Source organism: Macrotis lagotis, chromosome 1 (genome assembly GCF_037893015.1).
Source record: "Macrotis lagotis isolate mMagLag1 chromosome 1, bilby.v1.9.chrom.fasta, whole genome shotgun sequence".
Lineage (NCBI taxonomy): Eukaryota > Metazoa > Chordata > Mammalia > Peramelemorphia > Peramelidae > Macrotis > Macrotis lagotis.
In genome coordinates, this window is record NC_133658.1 from 412,156,956 (window position 1) to 412,175,236 (window position 18,281).

The 18,281-nt window shown below is 38.5% G+C and overlaps 1 protein-coding gene across 3 annotated transcripts in view; it reads right to left on the reverse strand.

The window, feature by feature from the left end:
* CYSTM1 (cysteine rich transmembrane module containing 1) overlaps positions 1-18,281 on the reverse strand; it is a 101,223-nt gene that overhangs the window by 62,265 nt on the left and 20,677 nt on the right. The window lies entirely within an intron of this gene.

Sequence of the window (18,281 nt, forward strand, 5' to 3'; positions counted from 1 at the left end):
GAGGAAGCCAAGATGGCAACAAGAGAGGATTGTCTCTTAGGCGCTCTCTCATAAAACTCATAAGCTAAGGACTCTAACTAAATTTTCGAGAGACAGAACCCACAGAGGGACCCAGGGAGGCAGTTCTCCTACTCCAGGTAACCTGGAAAAGAGCAGAAAGGCTCTGCTCCCCAGGGTTGGAAGGGCGGTCTGCCAGAGGGGTGGCTCCGCCAGAGGGAAAGAACTTCAGCCTCCCAGAGGCAGCCCCAGGGCGCTGGGAATCATGGCTCACAGCAGCATGGGGGAGTCTCCTGAGCTATGCCCCGGGGAGCACTGGGCACAACTTGGGGGAACAGTGGGGGGACCTCTGCCAGAGTGAGCACATGAAGCCCAGCCCTCAGGGCACAAGCCCATTGCGCTGAGGGAGGGGACTGGAGAGAGACTGCAGAGCTCTGTCCTCTGCCCCTGGAACAGGACTCTGGGGCTCTGACCACATTCAGATCCTGATCGTAGTCTAGCCCCCCCCCCCATAGAACAGCAGGGCTCCCCCCACCTCAGCCCCAGAGCAGAGGGGGGCGCATATGGTCATTCACAGACCAGGAGGGAGGACAGAGCCTCACACACTGAGACCCTTGTGGGAGTATCCCAAAAGCTCAGGAAGCACCCCCAAAACAGGCTAAGTCTGGGAAAATGAACAAGCAGAGAAACAAGAGGAAGACCATTGAGAAATATTTTACCTGTGAGCACAAGAAGGATCAAAATACTCAGTCTGAAGATCTAAAGACTCCAAGAAAAACAGAAATTGGACTCAGGCTATGATAGAGCTCAAAAAAGACTTTGAAAATCAAATGAGGGAGATAGAAGGAAAATTGGGAAAAGAAATGAGATGCAGGAAAAACATGAAAATTAAGTCAACAGCCTAGTCAAGGAAATCGAGAAAAATGCTGAAGAAAATAGCATGCTAAAAACCAGCTTAGGTCAAATGGATAAAACAGTTCAAAAATTATTGAGGAGAAGAATGCTTTAAAAAGAATTGGCCAGATAGAAAAAGAGATAAGAAAGCTCTCTGAGGAAAACAAATCCTTCAGACAAAGAATAGAACTCAGAGAGATTGATGAATTTATGAAAAATCAGGACTCAATGCTTCAAAACCGAAAGAATAAAGAATTAGAAGAAAATGTGAAACATTTTATTGAAAAAACAACTGATATGGAAAACAGATTTAGAAAAGATAATTTAAAAATTATTGGAATACCTGAAAGTCATGATCAGGAAAAGAACCTTGACATCATTTTCAAAGAATTACTACAGGAAAATTGCCCTGATATCCTAGAAGCAGAGGGCAAAAGAGAAATGGAGAAGATTCACAGATCCCCCAAGAAAGAAATCCCAAAAAACCAACCCCCAGGAATATTACAGCCAAGTTCCAGAACTCCCAAGTCAAAGAGAAAATATTACAAGCAGCCAGAAGGATACAGTTCAAATATCGTGGAGCTGCAGTCAGGATCACACAGGACTTAGCAGCAACTACATTGGAAGCTCGTAGGGCTTGGAATATAATATACCAGAAGGCAGAAGAGCTTAGAATGCAGCCAAGAATGAACTACCCAGCAAGGCTGAATGTCCTCTTCCAGGGAAAAGGATGGACTTTCAATGAACCAGGGGAATAGCAAATGTTCCTGTTGGAATGGCCAGAGCTGAACAGAAGGTTTGATCTTCAAATATAGGACTCGGGTGAAGCATAGAGATTGGAGGAGAAAGGGAAAATATGAGGGATTTAATGATGTTGAACTACATGTATTCCTGTATAGAAAAATGATACTGATGATACTCATATGGACCTTCTCAGTTAATAGAGCAGGTAGAGGGAGCTTTTATAGTTGAAGCACAGAAGAAAGCTGAATTTGAAGATAAAATATGGTGTAAAAATGGAGTCAATAGAAAAAAGGGAAATGTGATGGGAGAAAGAAAAAGGAGAGGGGAAATAGGCCAAGATATTTCATATAATAAGATTTTTATTACAATGATCTATTGCAATGCTATGGAAGGGGGGAAGGCAAGGGGGAATGAGGGAATCTTCACTCTCATCAGAGGTGGTTAGGAGAGGAAACAGCATATATACTCAGTGGGGTATAGACATCTGGAGTAAGAAGGGAGGGGATGGGGGAGGGGGGTGTGAGTGATGAAGAAGAGGATGGACCATGGGGGAAGAGTGGTCAGATATAATGCATTTTCTTTTTTACTTCTTGCAAAGGGCTGGGATTGGATGGCCTGTCCAGGACCATAGGGCCAAGTGGATGCTGGGCCTAAGGGGTGGTATGGGGGCTCAGGGCTTCTTGGCCCCAGGACCAGGGACCTTTCTGCTGTGCCACTCAGCGACCTTACAGCAGAGTCAGTAAAAGGAGAGAGAAAATATAGTACATGGTAGTGGAGAAATATGAAAGGAGAGAGTTGCGATCAGTAATGGCAATGGTGGAAAAATATGGAAGTAACTTTTGTGATGGACTTATAGGGAATGTGATCCACCCCCAACAGAGTTGGTGGTGTTGGAACACAGACTGAAGCACATTTTTTTATTATTTTTTGGGGGGTACAGGCCAAATGGGGTTGGGTGGCCTGACTGGGGCCGGAATTGGCCCTGAGTGCTCCTGGCTCATGGGCCATTGCTCTGTCCACCACCCAGCCGCCCCTACTATTATTACTATTTTATTTTAGATCTTTTTTTCGTTTTTTTTGGTTTTTGCAGGGCAGTGGGGTTGGGGTGGCTTGCATGTCACACAGCTGGGTGACTGTTGGGTGTATGGGGCTGGATATGGGTTTGGGTGCTCCTGGTTCCAGGGCTGGTGCTCTGTCCAGAGCACCACCTGGCCATACGTACACTTATTACTATTATTTTTTTAATTTTAATTTTTTTCTCTCCCCTTTATTGCTCAAGCAAGTCTATATTTTGGGGGAAGGGGGTATTTTGTTTACTCTTAAACAAGAATATTTTATTAATGTATAAAAAATTATCTTTACAAAATGAGAATAAATATTAAATTTTTAAAAAGTGCTTATAAGCTCCAGATAGAAATAGCACATGTGATAAAGATCAACAGAAGGAGAAACAAAAATATTGCTATCTGTTCCAAAGGTACCTGGACAGAAGGAGAAAGAAACAAGTATTTCAGGAAACAAATTGCATTGATAAAGTTGCCAGTCTGAAAATCCATCTCCTTGAGCAAGAAAAAAGCAAAACAAGATTTGAGTAGTTTCCTCCACCAGATATCTGTAAACAAAATGTAAAAGAATTTGACTTCTTGGCATATATATGAAACTCATTATTAAAGTAATGGTCCACGGATATTTATTAAAAGGAAGAAATGATCAGGAAGAACCAGCATGGTTTTGTCAAAAACAGGTCCACAGGAAACCATACCATACTAATTCTACTTCATCTTTTTTGAAAGGGTTACTGGATTTGTAGATCAGAGGAAAGCAGAAGACACATAATGCCTAGATTTCAGAAAAGGATATGTCAAAGTCCTACTTGTGAACAAGATGGAGTTTGTGATCTGGAGGATTATTTAATAAGGTAAACTCAGAACTGCTTGAATAAATAAAAGCAAAGTTCTCACTAATGGAAATGCCGAGTAGCTGGAAGGCATGGTGGATAAAACACCAGCCCTAGAATCAAGACCTGAATTCAAATCTGACCTCAAATACTTACATGCTGTGCCATCTGGGCAAGTCACTTAACCCTGTCTGCCTCAGTTTCCAAATCTGTAAAAATGAGCTGGAGAAGGAAATGGCAAACTACTTCAGTATCTTTGCCAACAATACTCCAAATGGAGTCAGAAATTACTGAGTAACAAAAATTTAGTACCCCTATTTTTTTGCTGGTCAACATCTTTATCGACAACCTGGATGAAGGCATCACGCAGACAAAATCTGCAGAGGTCATGAAACTTAAGTTTGGAATGAGCTAACAGGCTGGATAACAGTGAACACTATCCCATGCTGCACTGAGACAAACACAGAGAGCAGAAGGAGGCAGGTTAAGAGTTCTTTCATATTCTGCCCTGACCAAATTCCTAGGGGAAAAGCTGAGAATTAGAGGGAGACATAAAATTTAGGCTCAAAACTTAAATAATGAGAGATCTCAATTTCCCTTTCTCAGAACTAAGTAAATCTAATCACAAAATAAATAAGAAGGAAGTTAAAAAGGTGAATAAAATCTTAGAAAACTAAGATATGATAGACCTTGGAGAAAACGTAATGAAGATAGAAAAGCATAATATACCTTTTTCTCTGCATTACATGGCATCTATACCAAAACTGACCATATATTAGGGCATAAAAACCTTATAACCAAATGCAGAAAGGCAGAAATAATAAATGCATGCTTTTTAGATCATGATGCAATAAAAATTGCATGTAATAAAGGGTCATGGGAAGATTAAAGCAAAATTAGTTGGAAACTAAATAACTTAATTTTAAAGAACAGGTGGATCAAACAACAAATCACAGTAATAATCAATAATTATTTCCAAGAAAATGATAATGATGAGACACCATATGAAAATTTATGGGATGCAACCAAGGCAGATTTGAGGGGAAATTTTATCTCTAAATGCTTATATAAATAAAATAGAGAAAGAAAAGATTAATGAATTGGGTATGCAACCAAAAAAGCTAGAAAAAGAACACATTAAAGATCATCAATTAAATACCAAATTAGAAATTCCAAAAATCAAAAGAGAGGTTAATAAAAAATTGTAAGTATAATCTGGCCTGATCAGGTCAAAACAGTGAATTGGGGGGGGGGGGGTAGAGATTTAGAGTAGGACATAGATTATTGACATATCAAAATGTGAATACATCAAATACAAGATAAAGGAAGGCTGGCTAAATAATTCACATGAAAAAGTTCTGAGGGTTTGAGTAAACAAGAAGTTCAGGTTGAGTATGTTAGAGCAGACCAAAAGAAAGCAAAGTGATGTTAGGCTACTGTTTTTAGAACAAGAGCTAGAGTGTCCAGAAAGCAGATAATGATAATCCTGTTGAAATCTTGGGGGCGGCTAGGTGGTGCAGTGGATAGAGCACAGGCCATGGAGTCAGGAGTACCTGAGTTCAAATCCTGAGTTCAAATCCAGCCTCAGACACTTAATAATTACCTAGCTGTGTGGCCTTGGGCAAGCCACTTAACCCAGTTTGCCTTGCAAAAACCTAAAAAAAGAAAAAAAAATCTTACTAGTCAGAAATGTCAGAAGCAAAACACTTTTGAGTGAAAAGAGAGAGAAAAATAAGATAAACAAGGGGAAAATAAGATGAAGGGAAGTAGAGTTGGTAAGTATTACTGTAAAAACACTTTTATAATGTTACTCTGATATATCATTTCTCAAATATATAGAAAAAATGAGTCAAATTTGTAGAAATAGAGCCATTCCACAAATGATAAATGATCAAAGGATATGAACAGGCAGTTTTCAACCAAAGAAATTAAAACTATCTACAATCATATGAAAAAAATGCTCTAAAAGTCACTACTGATTAGAGAAAATGCAAAACAACTCTGAGCTCCACAACATATTTATCAGATTGCCTAATATGCAGAAAAAGGAAAATGATAAATGTTGGGGGTTTTTGTTTTTACAAGGCAAGGGGATTAGGTGACTTGCCCAAAGTCACACAGCTAGGTAAATATTAAGTGGTTGAGGGGGCAGCTAGGTGGTGTAGTGGATAGAGTACCAGCCTGGGAGTCAGGAGCACCTGAGTTCAAATTTGATCTCAGATACTTAATAATTATCTAGCTGTGTGACCTTGGGCAAGTCACTTAATCCCATTGCCTTGCAAAAAAAAAAAACCCAAAACAAACAAAAAATATTAAGTGGCTGAGATGGAACTTGAACTCAGGTCCTCCTGACTCCAGGGCTGGTACTCTATCTATGATACCACCTAACTGCCCCCAAAATGACAAAATTTTGGAGGGGGTGGGAAAATTAAAACCTAATTCACTGTTGGTGAAATTGTGAAATGACCCAACTATTCTGGAGAACAGTTTGGAACTATGCCCACAGCACTATAAAATCATGTATACCCTTTGATCAAGCAATACCAATACTAGACCTATATTCCAAAGAGATTAAAAAGTCTTATAGAAATTCTTTTAATGGTGGTAAAGAATTGAAAATTGTTAAGTCTGTCAACTAGGAAACAGCTGAACAAGTCGTTGTATATAACTGTGATGGAATACTAATGTGCTAATAAGAAATGACAAGCAAGATGCTCTCAGAAAAACCTGGAAAGACATGCAAAGTGCATGTGAAATGAGCAGAACTGTACACAGTAATAGCAATACTGTATGATGATCTATTGTGAATAACTTAGCTATTCTCAACAATACAATGATCCAAGACAGTTCTGATGGAATTAGGATAAAAAGTGCTGTCTACTTCCAGAGAAAGAACTGGCAGAGTCTGAATACACTTTGAAGATATTGTTTGTAATTTTCTTTATTTAGGGGTTTGTGTTTTCTTTCATAAAATGACTTACATGGAAATATGTTTTGCATGAGTACACACATATAATCTATGTCAAATTGCTTGCCTTCTCAATGGAGGGAAGGGAAAGAGGGAAAGAACTTGAAACTCAAAATTTGAAAAGAATGTAAAATTGTTTTTCCACGTAATTGGGGAAAAGTATTAAATTAAAATAAAAAAATAACAGCCACTAAAAAAAAATTAAAGGAAGAAAAAAGAAGAGAGAAATCTTACCTAGTCAGATAACATCCAGAATATGGATTCTAGGCATCAAATTTAAGGAGGATAGTGGTAAACTGAAGACTACCTAGAGAAGGGCTTGGCGAAGGACCTCAAGATAATGGTCCAGGATAATCAGTTGTAAGTAGTGAGAATGCTTAACCCAATATTTAGCTATCTGAAGTTATCTCAAGGAATGCTTTATACAAAAAAGGAATTAAAACTTGCTCTTTCAGGCAAGTTATGCCACAGGACAAAACTAGGAACAAAAGATAGAAAAGAAAGGCAAACTTAGCCTCAGTATACAGTCAAATTTCTTCCCAATAAAAGCTTGCCAAAAAGTGAAAAAGATCTTCATGTAGAAACTAAATGAACAGTGTGTAATCTGTAGTGGGAATCCTTATTCACATCAAGTCTGGCCTGGTCAGTCTCCAAGGTCCCCTTCTAACTCAGATTCCTAATTCCATGACATTAACAACTGCTCTCAGGTATCTAAAGGATGAGCATGTGAGTTATTTGACTTGTTCTGCTTGGCCCAAGAGGCACAACAAAGAGCAACTAGAAAGAGAGTCAGAGTTAGATGGAGAGAAGAGAAACTTCCTTGTTAGGAATTGTAATTGTTATTACAACAAAAATGCTTCACCTGAGGTCTGGAAAGTTGTTTAAAATCTTTCAATGACTCTATTTCCTTTGGTAGAGTTCATTTCCACTGGAAACAGTGGAATTTTGGATTTCATAATTCAAAATGCTCTCTCCAAGGTTACCAAAGAAGCTGTTCAAAAGCTTAATCCTAGTTTTAAGTTTTCTTGAGTTCTTTGTAGCATTTGATCGAAGTGGATCACTGTCCTTTTCTAGATACTTTCCTGGGCTTTTGTGATATATCCTCCTCCTTTTCTTCATAGCTTACCAATTCTTTTTCAGTCTCCTAGGATGAATCATTATACATAAGTATAATTATAAAGACTTTTATTTTGAGTTGGGTTCGCCCAAGATAAATTTCAATAATCTTATCTACTCCCAGGAATTCTATTACTATCCCTTTGGCTTTTTCTTTCTTCCTTTGGCAATACACAAAAAAGTCCTTTCTCTCCCTCCCACCTACTCTCTCTCAGGAACTTCAAGTCCCTTTACCTACATACCTGCATAACCACAAGCTTGACAGGTTTTCCAGATATAACATTCCCAAAACAAAACTCATCCTCCTCCCCTAAAGTCCCCCCTTCTCCAAGCTTCCCTACTTATGGAGGTAGCCAAGATGATGGAGACCAAGAGGAAGCACTAAAGATGAATTCTCCCAATGTTTTCCTCCATACGACTTTAATATAACATGTTAAATTGAATTCTGGAATGGCATAGTCAACAAAAGGCTGGGATGAGACATATTTCCAGCCCAAAACAACTTAGGAGATCAGAAAAGCCTGGAGTGGGGGCTGGTCTGGAGGATGTATGGAGGCAACACCAGCTGTGGGTCCTGGAGTAGGTGGTGACAGGGAAAAACAGCAGCTCAGCCCAGATGGTAAGGGAAGCGAACAACCAGTCAGAAAGAGGATGCCCCTGGGTTAGCCAGCACTGGGCCAGGGTCCACTCTCACCTCTAGGTCCAAGCCACACACCAGAGGAGCACTTGCGGCTGCAATCGATCACGGACCCTCCTAGGGAAGAACCAGAGTGCAGCCCAGGAGAGCAGGCATCACATTTTCCCTAATCACATCTCCTTCACCTTGGAAGCACTGAAAACTTCTAGAGCCTGGGCACTAGCTCTGAAAACAGCAGTGCAAGAAGACCTGATGCTTGAGAGTGCTTCCCATCAACACTAGATCAGCAGAGTGCAATTCTTTATTTTAACATTTGTATTTACAGTTTTGAGCTGCCAATTATAGCTCTCTCTTCCTCTCTCCTTGCCTGGGATGGTAAGCAATCAAATATAGGTTATACATGTGCAATTATGGAAAACATTTCCAAGTCATTTTGTACAAGAATACTCAAACAAAAGGAAAATGAAAAACAGCATACTTCGATCTATATTCAAACGATACCAGTTCTTTCTCTGGGGGTGAACAGTCTGCTTCATCATTAGTCCTTTGGGATTGTCTTGGATCATTGCATTGCTGAGAACAGCAAAGTCAATCATACTCTTCATCATACAATAATGATGCTCCTCCTGTGGACAATGTTCTCTGGTTCTGCTCACTTCTTTATGCACTGTAGTTCAACTAAGTCTTTCCAGGATTTTCTGAAATCATTCTGCTTGTCATTTCTTAGTTTAATAGGATTTCATTACAATTACACAACTTGTTTACTCATTTCCCTAACTGATGGGTATCCCTCTGGTTTCTAATTCTTGTTTGTTTTTTTATTATTTTTAGTTTTTGCAAGGCAATGGGCTTAAGTGGCTTGCCCAAGGCCACACAGCTAGGTAATTATTAGGTGTCTGAGGCCGAATTTCAACTGGGTATTCCTGACTCCAAGGCCAGTGCTCTATCCACTGCACTACCTAGGTGCCCCCGATTTCTAATTCTTAACCACCACAAAAAGAGCTGCTATAAATACTTTTATACAAATAAATCCTTTCCCCCATCCCCTCTTTTGATTTTGATCAGTTCACAACTCCACCAAAAATGCATCTGTGCCCTAGTTGTCTCCCATTCTCTCCAATATCCAACATTTTCCTTTTTTTGTCATATAGTCGATCTGATGTACCTCAAGAATTGTTTTAATTTTCATTTCTCTAATCAATAGTGATTTAGAGCATTTTTATGACTATAAATAGCTTTGAATTCTTTATCTGAAAATTGCCTGTTCATATTCTTTGACCATTTATCAATTGGGGAATGGCTTGTATTTTTATAAATTTGACTCAGTTCTCTATTTGAGAAATGAGGTCTTCATCAGAGATACAATTATTTATTTTACATTTTGTAATGCTCTTTATATATTCTTTGGTCCTAAATTCTTCCCTTCTCTGAAGATTGACAGAAACTATTCCATGCTCTCCTAATTTGCTTATGGAATCACCCTTCATGTGTAAATCATGTACCCATACCTTAATACTTTGGTCAATACCTAATTTTTGCCATACTGTTTTCCAGTTTTTCCAGTATTTTTTTGTCAAATAATGAATTTTTGTTCCAAAAGCTAGGATCATTTGGGTTTATCAAGTAGAAGAGTACTGTAGCCAATTATTACTGAGTCTTTCGTGCCTGATCTACCACTCTATTTTCTAACCAGTACCAGACTGTTTTGATAATTACTGCTTTTTAACATCATTTAAGATCCAGGCAGCTAGGTGGGGCAGTAGATAAAGCATAGAGGCCCTGGAGTCAGGAGTACCTGGGTTCAAATCCAGTCTCAGACACTTAAGTAATTACCTAGCTGTGTGGCCTCGGGCAAGCCACTTAACTCCATTTGCCTTGCAAAAACCTAAAAAAAAATATTTGAGATCTAGTATAACTAGAACACTTTCTTTCACTTATTTATTGATTCTCTTGATATTCTTTGAGATGAATTTTGCTATTTTTTCTAGAGCTATAAATTTTTTTTTCATACTGTGATTGGTGCACCACTGAATAAATTTAGGTAGAATTGTTATTTTTAATATATTGGCTTAGCCTATCCATGAGCAACTGATATTTTTCCAATTGTTAAAGTCTGATTTTATTTGTGTGAAAATTGTTTTCATATAGTTCTTATGTTTTTCTTGGCAAAGAAATTTCATTTAAAATAACTCGAGGAGGCAGCTAGGTGGCGCAGTGGATAGAGTACTGGCCCTGGAGTCAGGAGTACCTGAGTTCAAATTCAGCCTCAGACACTTAATAATTACCTAGTTGTGTGACCTTGGGCAAGCCACTTAACCCCATTGCCTTGCAACCCCCCCCCAAAAAAACAAATTCTCTAAGTATATCATCTACAAAAGAGTGAGAGTTTTGTTTCTCCACTATCTATTCTAATTCCTTTATTTCTTTTTCTTCTCTTATTGCCAAAGCTAACATTTCTAGTACAATATTAAATAGCAGAAATGATCATGACAGAGCCTAACTCTTAACATAAAGTTCAAAAGTCAAGAAATAGGCTAAAAAAAAAATTAAACAATGCAAAAAAAAATCTGGCCATAGAAAACTACTGTGGTAGGGAAGCTAAAGATACAAATTCAAAAGAACAAAATGATGTGAAAATATATACAAACTGGTGGAGCTGTGAACTCATCCAGCCTTTCTGGACAGAAATTTGGAACTACACCCAAAGGGCAACAAAAAAGTGCATACCCTTTGATCCAGCAATACTACTACTGGGTCTATACCCTGAAGAGATGATGAAAAAGGGTAAAAAAAAAATCACTTGTTGAGGCAGCTAGGTGGCTCAGTGGAAAGTGCATTGGCCCTGGAGTCAGGAGTACCTGAGTTCAAATCCAGCCTCAGACACTTAATATAATTACCTAGCTGTGTGGGCTTGGGTAAGCCACTTAACCCCATTGCCTTGCAAAAATAACAACAAAAAAAACCCAAAACAGAAAAAACATCACTTGTACAAAAATATTCATAGCAGCCCTGTCTGTGGTGACTCAGAATTGGAAATCAAGTAAATGTCCTTTAATTGGGAAATGGTTTACCAAACTGTGGTATATGTATGTCATGGAACACTATTGTTCTATTAGAAACCAGGAGGGGCCAAAATTCAGGGAAGGCTGGAGGGATTTACATGAACTGATGCTGAGGGAGATGAGCACAACCAGAAAAACACTGTATACCCTAACAGCAACATGGAGGTGATGTTCAACCTTCAAGGACTTGCTCATTCCATCAGTGCAACAATCAGGGACAATTTAGGGCTCTTTGCAATGGAGAATACTATCTGAGAAACAACTGTGGAGTTTGAACAAAGACCAAGGACTTAACTTTAATTTAGGGGGGGAAAACTGATATCTTATTGTCTGATCTTGTTACCTCTTATACTTTATGTTTCTTCCTTAAGGATATGCTTTCTTGGGGGTCTAGTAGTGGATAAAGCACCGGCCCTGGAGTCAGGAGTACCTGGGTTCAAATCCGGCCTCAGACACTTAATAATTACCTAGCTGTGTGGCCTTGGGCAAGCCACTTAACCCCATTGTCTTGAAAAAAAAAAAGAATATGATTTCTCTCTCATCACATTCACTTTGGATCAATGTATACCCCGGAAACAATATAAAGACTGGCAAATTGGCCTCTGTTGGGGGTGGGGGGAGGGAGTAAGATTAGGGTGAAAATTGCAAAGCTCAAAATAAATAAAATCTTAAAAAAAAAAAAGAAAAAGAAAATATATATTAAATAGCTCAGTGGATAAAGCACCGGTCCTGGAGTCAGGAGTACCTGGGTTCAAATCCAGTCTCAGACACCTAGCTATGTGGCCATGGGCAAGCCACTTAACCCCACTGCCTTGCAAAAAAAACCCTAAAAAAAGAACACCTCAATGAAAAATACAGATTGGATACAAACCCAACAAGAATTCCTAGAACAATAAACAAAGATTAAAAAGAGCAAAAAATAATTTTAAAAATAAAATATAAGCATGATACAGGAAAAGTTGGGAGGAAAGTGAGAATGATTCAAGAACTTATATAAATATGGCAAAATTATATGAATGGCAAAAGAGCAAACTTCTTAAAAAAACAGAATTGGCTAAATGGAAAAAGTATAAAACCCCACTAAAGAAAATAATTCTGGGCAGCTAGGTGGTGCAGTGAATACAGCACCAGTCCTGGTATCAGCAGGACCTGAGTTCAAATCCAACTTCAGACACTTAATATAATTGCCTAGCTTGTGTGATTCTGGGCAAGTCACTTAACCCCACTGTCTTGCAAACCCCTCCCCCCAAAAGAAAATTCCTTAAAAATTATAATTGAGCAAGGGAGGGCTAATGACTCCATGAGAAATCACAAACAATGCAAAGTCAAAAAAAAAGGGGAAAAAATAAAGAAAATGTGAAACACCTCATTAGAAAAACAACTAACCCAGAAAACAGAATGAAGAGAGAGATAATTTAAGAATTATTAAACAGGGGCAGCTAGATGGCGTAGTGGATAGAGCACTGGCCCTGGAGTCAGGAGAACCTGGGTTCAAATCCGACCTCAGAAACTTAATAATTACCTAGCTGTGTGGCCTTGGTCAAGCCACTTAACCCCATTTGCCTTGCAAAAAAAACCTTAAAAAAAAGATTAAAAAAAATTTTAAAAAGAAATATTAAACAACTTGAAAGTCATAATCAAAAGAGACTGGACATCCTCTTTCAAGAAATTATCAAGGAAAATTCCCCAATATCTAGAGGGCAAAATAAAAATTAAAAGAATTCATCTGAAAGAGATTCCAAAATAAATATTCCGAGGAATATTATGGCCAAATTCCAAAGTTCCTGAGTCAAGGAGAATATAGAAGGCTGCCAAAAAGAAATGATATAAAAATTATGAACCAGTCAGGCTCACACAAGATTTAGCAGCTACTACAATAAAGGAGCAGAGAGCTTGGAATATGGTATTCCAGAAGTCAAAGGAGACAGAATTATAACCAAGCAAACTGCCTACCTAGCAAAACTGAGTACAGTGCTTCAAGAGGGAAAAATTATTTAATGAAATAAAGACCTTCAATCATCCCTGATGAAAAGACCAGAGCTGAATAGAAAAATCTGACATTTAAACATAAGACTCAGAAGAAGCATAAAAAAACAATCAAGTAAGAGAAATTATCCCAATAACTTGATCATTATTAGATAGTTAGAAGACATCTACATGGGGGGGGGGGGGACAGATGAGACTTGATTATGATGAAATAAGGTAAAAAAATTGGAAGGGTGAGGAAAAGGGATGAACTGGAAGAAGGAAGAGAGTGGGGGAAAGAGCTTCATCTAAAAGAGGATTGCAAGGAAGAGTTTTACAGTGGAAGAAAGAAGGGTGAGGTAGACAAACTTGAACCTCACTTTCATCTGAACTGGTTTAAAGAGGGAAGAAATACACACACACACTTGTACATATAATAATTAGATAGATGGACTGATAAATATGTACATTTACACAATCACAGGATTAGGGTTTTTTTTGAGTTATTTTCTTGCAAGGCAAATGGGGTTAAGTGGCTTTCCCAAGGCCACACAGCTAGGTAATTATTAAGTGTCTGAGACTGGATTTGAACCCAGGTACTCCTAACTCCAAGGCCAGTGCTTTATCCACTGCGCCACCTAGCCACCCCCACAGGGTTAGTTTTAAAACTAAAAGGACTCTTAAGAGACCATCTAATCAAATCCTATCATTTTAGAGATGAAGAATTTATGATGTGGTCAGTTACACAAGTAGCTGAGGAAGTATCCAAAATCTAACCCTGAGGGGAGGCTAGGCAGCACAGTGGGTAGAGCACTGGCCCTTAATAATTACCTAGCTGTGTGTGGCCTTGGGCAAGCCACTTAACCTCAGTCTTGCAACCCCCCCCCCCCAAAAGCAAAATCTAACCCTAAGACTCCAAATTCAACATTTTTTCCACTGTCATCATTGCTTTCCAATCCCAGGACTAGCTCAAGCTCTCGTTGTCTTGTGCTTTGGCTCTTTCAGTAATATCCTAACTGGACTCCTAGCTTCTAACACCCTCCCTTCTTTAATCCACCACAGCTTCTAGCATCCTCCTCCTCAGGCACAAATATGGCCATACTGCTGTCCATGTTCAATGACTACCCTGAGCTCCAGAGGAGCTCCAGGATTCCTGGGCACAATCTACATTCTAGTTTAGGCCCTTGGCTCCCAGCTCCCTCTCCCTCCCTTAGACCTCTATAGAAGCTATCTCATGTTCCTAGCTCTCAACTCAATTCAATAAATATGTAATAACAATCACCCACTAAGTGCTGGTGTTACAGAAAGAGGCAAAAAACAGCTGCGATACAGAGAGGCAGTCAAGGAGCTTACAATCTAATGGGGCAAGACAACATGCAAATGCAATAAAAGAAAGAAAATATTGAACAGGGTAAGACACTGGAATTAGGAGGCTTTGGAGGTCTTCTGGAGAGAGTGGAATTGTAGTCTTACTTAAGAAAGGACTTAAGGAAGCTGAGGAAACTATGAAATAGAGTTGAGAAGAGAGAGAGAGAGAGCAATTCATTCATTCCTGAAGACAGGGAGAGAAAATGCCCAGAAGAGAAAGAAGTGTCTCCCGGTCTGGATGAGGAGCAAGGTTTAAGAAGACTACAAAGCTAGGAGGAGCCAGGTTAAGAAGGGCTTTAAATGACCAACAGATTCTGTCCTGGAGCTTACTGAATGGGGGGAAAGCTGCCTGGGGAGCATGGTCCCCAGAGTTTTTAGGTCTCCTCAGTCTGAACACTACTCACCACACCTTACCATGGCATATCTTTCTCCACTTTTTAAACCCCTTGTAAGTCTTGACTCCACTTCCTTCTCATCTACTTTTTTCTGACTCTCTTAAGTTAATACAATCTGACTTTTATCCTTCCACTTCAATTGGAACTGTACTATTCAAAGTTACCAATAATTTCTTCATTATCAAACCTGATGGCTTTTTCAGTCTTCACGCTTTTTGACCACTCTGTGGTCAGAACATTCCTAATCACCTTCTCTTCCCCAAATACTATACTTTTTCTAACACCCTTCTGCTTCTGACTACAAGAACCAGAAAAGGGAATGGTAATGGAGAACATTAATGCAAAGATCAATGGACAGAAAAATGGAGATGATTTTTGTCACTAGTAAGTATGGATTATAATCCATGGGACATAAAGAGGAAATGGATGAGGCATTTAGAAAATAGGTCACAAGGCTGGCACAGAGGCGTGATATAGTAATGATGGAAAACTCCAATTATCCAGACATCATCTGGTATTCCCATTATTTCTCTGCCAAAAGCAGAATTGTTAATAAATTCTTGACTTGCTGTAATGATAATTTTATATCTGAAAAGGGAGAGAGAATTCAATAAAGGGAAATCCCATTAGGGAACTGATTTTCAGTAAGGGGGGGAGGGACCAGAAACTGAGATAGAAAATACTGAGAAACCTGAGAAGGGCCACTCCCTCTCTCCAAAACTTTGTGATACAGATGGAGAGAAAATTCAGGAATAATTTAACATATACCTAGATTTTGAGAAAGCAGGTTTAAATGTTGTCAGAGAAAGGATAGTCATAGATTCCATGGAAGAAAATGCTTCAGGAAAGTCATCTTAGGAAGAATGAACAATGTTCAAAAATAAAATGAAATAATTTCAGTGAGGAGGAAAAACAGGATTTGTATGAAAAGAAATTTCTCAAAGATGGAATCAAGGGCTGGTTACAGAGGGTGTATATAAGAATGTTCACAACAAATCAATTAGGAAGCATTGATTAATATCAAAAAAATCTCAAAGCTGAGAATGAGTTTAAATTGGTAAGGGAGGAAAACTAGGGAAATAAAGAGGTTTTTTTTTCCTTCTTAAATATATTGACTTCCTTTTAAGGCATTTGCCTACTTGTAAGATTCCTGAGTCAAAAGATACCAATATAATAATACAATTCATCTGGAGGAATAAAAGGTCAAGAATCTGAAGGGAAATGGTGGAAAAAAGGTGTGAAGGGAAAGTGCCTGTGTCAGAACCAAATCTCAAGTTATATTACAAAGCAGTAACAATCTGGAGCTGGCCAAAGGTCAATCAATGGAACAGATCAGCTATACAACATATGAACCTAAGAGTAAACAAATCTAGTAGCCCAGTGTTCAACAAACTGAAAGACTCCAGCTGCTAGAATAAGGACTCAATTATTTGGCAAAGACTGCTGGGAAAACTGGAAAGCAGAAAAATTAGGTTTGGATCAACATTTGGCACCATAAAAATCTCCAAATGGAAACATAACTTAGATATTAAAAAGACCACATCACAAATTAGGAGCAAGGAAGAAATTATCTTTGCAATTATGGATAGAAGACTTTTAAGTGTTTATCAAATATTGTTGCATTTGTCTGACTCTGAATCTTGTTTATGTAATGTTCTCTTGACAATGACAGCTAATACTTATGTAGAGCTTTAAGGTTTGCTAAGTGTTTTAGATACATTAATTCATTAAGTCTCATAAAAATTCCCTACAGTAGTAGTTAATACTACCCTGTTTCATAGATGAAGAAAATGATGAGATCCAGCAATATTTCACTTCATTCCTGCTCTCCTCCCTCCCTCTCTTTTCCTCTTCAGAGTATAGGTCTTTTGTCCTTCCAAAAGAAATCTGCTCTGAACCAGAAGAATACTGTGCAACATGGGGTGATGATGGTCAACCATGATGGACTTGTTCATTCCATCAGTGCAATAATTAGGAGACTTGTGATGGAGAATGCCATCTGTACCCAGAAGGAACTGTGGAGTTTAAATGAAGACCAAAGTTTTTATCTTCAGTTTTTAAAAGCTGCTCTGGGGAGGCTAGGTGGCATAGTGGATAAAGCACCAGCCCTGGAGTCAGGAGTACCTGGGTTCAAATCAGGTCTCAGACATTTAATAATTACCTAGCTGTGTGGCCTTGGGCAAGCCACTTAACCCCATTTGCCTTGCAAAAACCTAAAAAAAAAAAAAAAAAAAAAGCTGCGTTATGTAATAAATCATTTATTCTCTCTAATTTTTTTCCCCATCCATTTGGATCTGATTCATCTTTCACAACACATTCAATTTTGCTCTATGCTTATTGTGGATGCAAATATAAAGCCTGTATCAGATTCCTTCTGTTGGGGGGAGGGGAAGGGAAAGGAGGGAGAAAAACTGTAAAACTCAAAACCTTACAAAAAAAATGTTTTGTATAAATTATCATTGTATATAATTAGAAAACAAATATGGGCGGCTAGGTGGCACAGTGAATAGAGCACAGGCCCTGGAGTCAGGAGGACCTGAGTTCAAATCTGACCTCAGACACTTAATAATTACCTAGCTGTGTGGCCTTGGGCAAGCCACTTAACCCCATTTGCCTTGCAAAAACCTAAAAACAAAAACAAAAAAAAAAACCAAATAAAATATTTATATGATTGACTTTTTACTATTAAAAAAAGGATTCTGCTCTTAATCTGCCTATTTCTATAAAATAACCCACTGGCAGCTTTACTGGTATAGCAAAAAATTTCTAAATTTCAAGTACTCTATACCATGCCCACTCATAAGGATGGAGACAAAAGTGTTTCTAGTTTGAAATATTCATTTCTGTGTGCCTGGGCTTTTACTTGAGCTTGTAAATTCAATGGATTACTGATTTAGAGTTGAAACTTTGCAGATTATCTAATATAACCTTTTCATCTTACAGATGAGAAAAACCAACTCTCAAAGATGAAGTGATTTGTTCATACAAATAGCAATTAGTAAAATACTGGTGCAATAGAAAGAACACTGTATTTGAAGTCAGAGGATCTACCTGGATTTGAATCCTGGTTCTCTTGCTTACTGACCTTGGACAACCTCTCTGAGTCTGTTTTCTCATGTATAAAAGGAGAAGGTTGAACTAAATGACCTCTAAGTTCCCTTCTGACTCTCAATTATAATTCAATATTTTGAGCCCAGATCTTCTGACTAAAGAGCTAATTCAGGATCAGGTCTACATC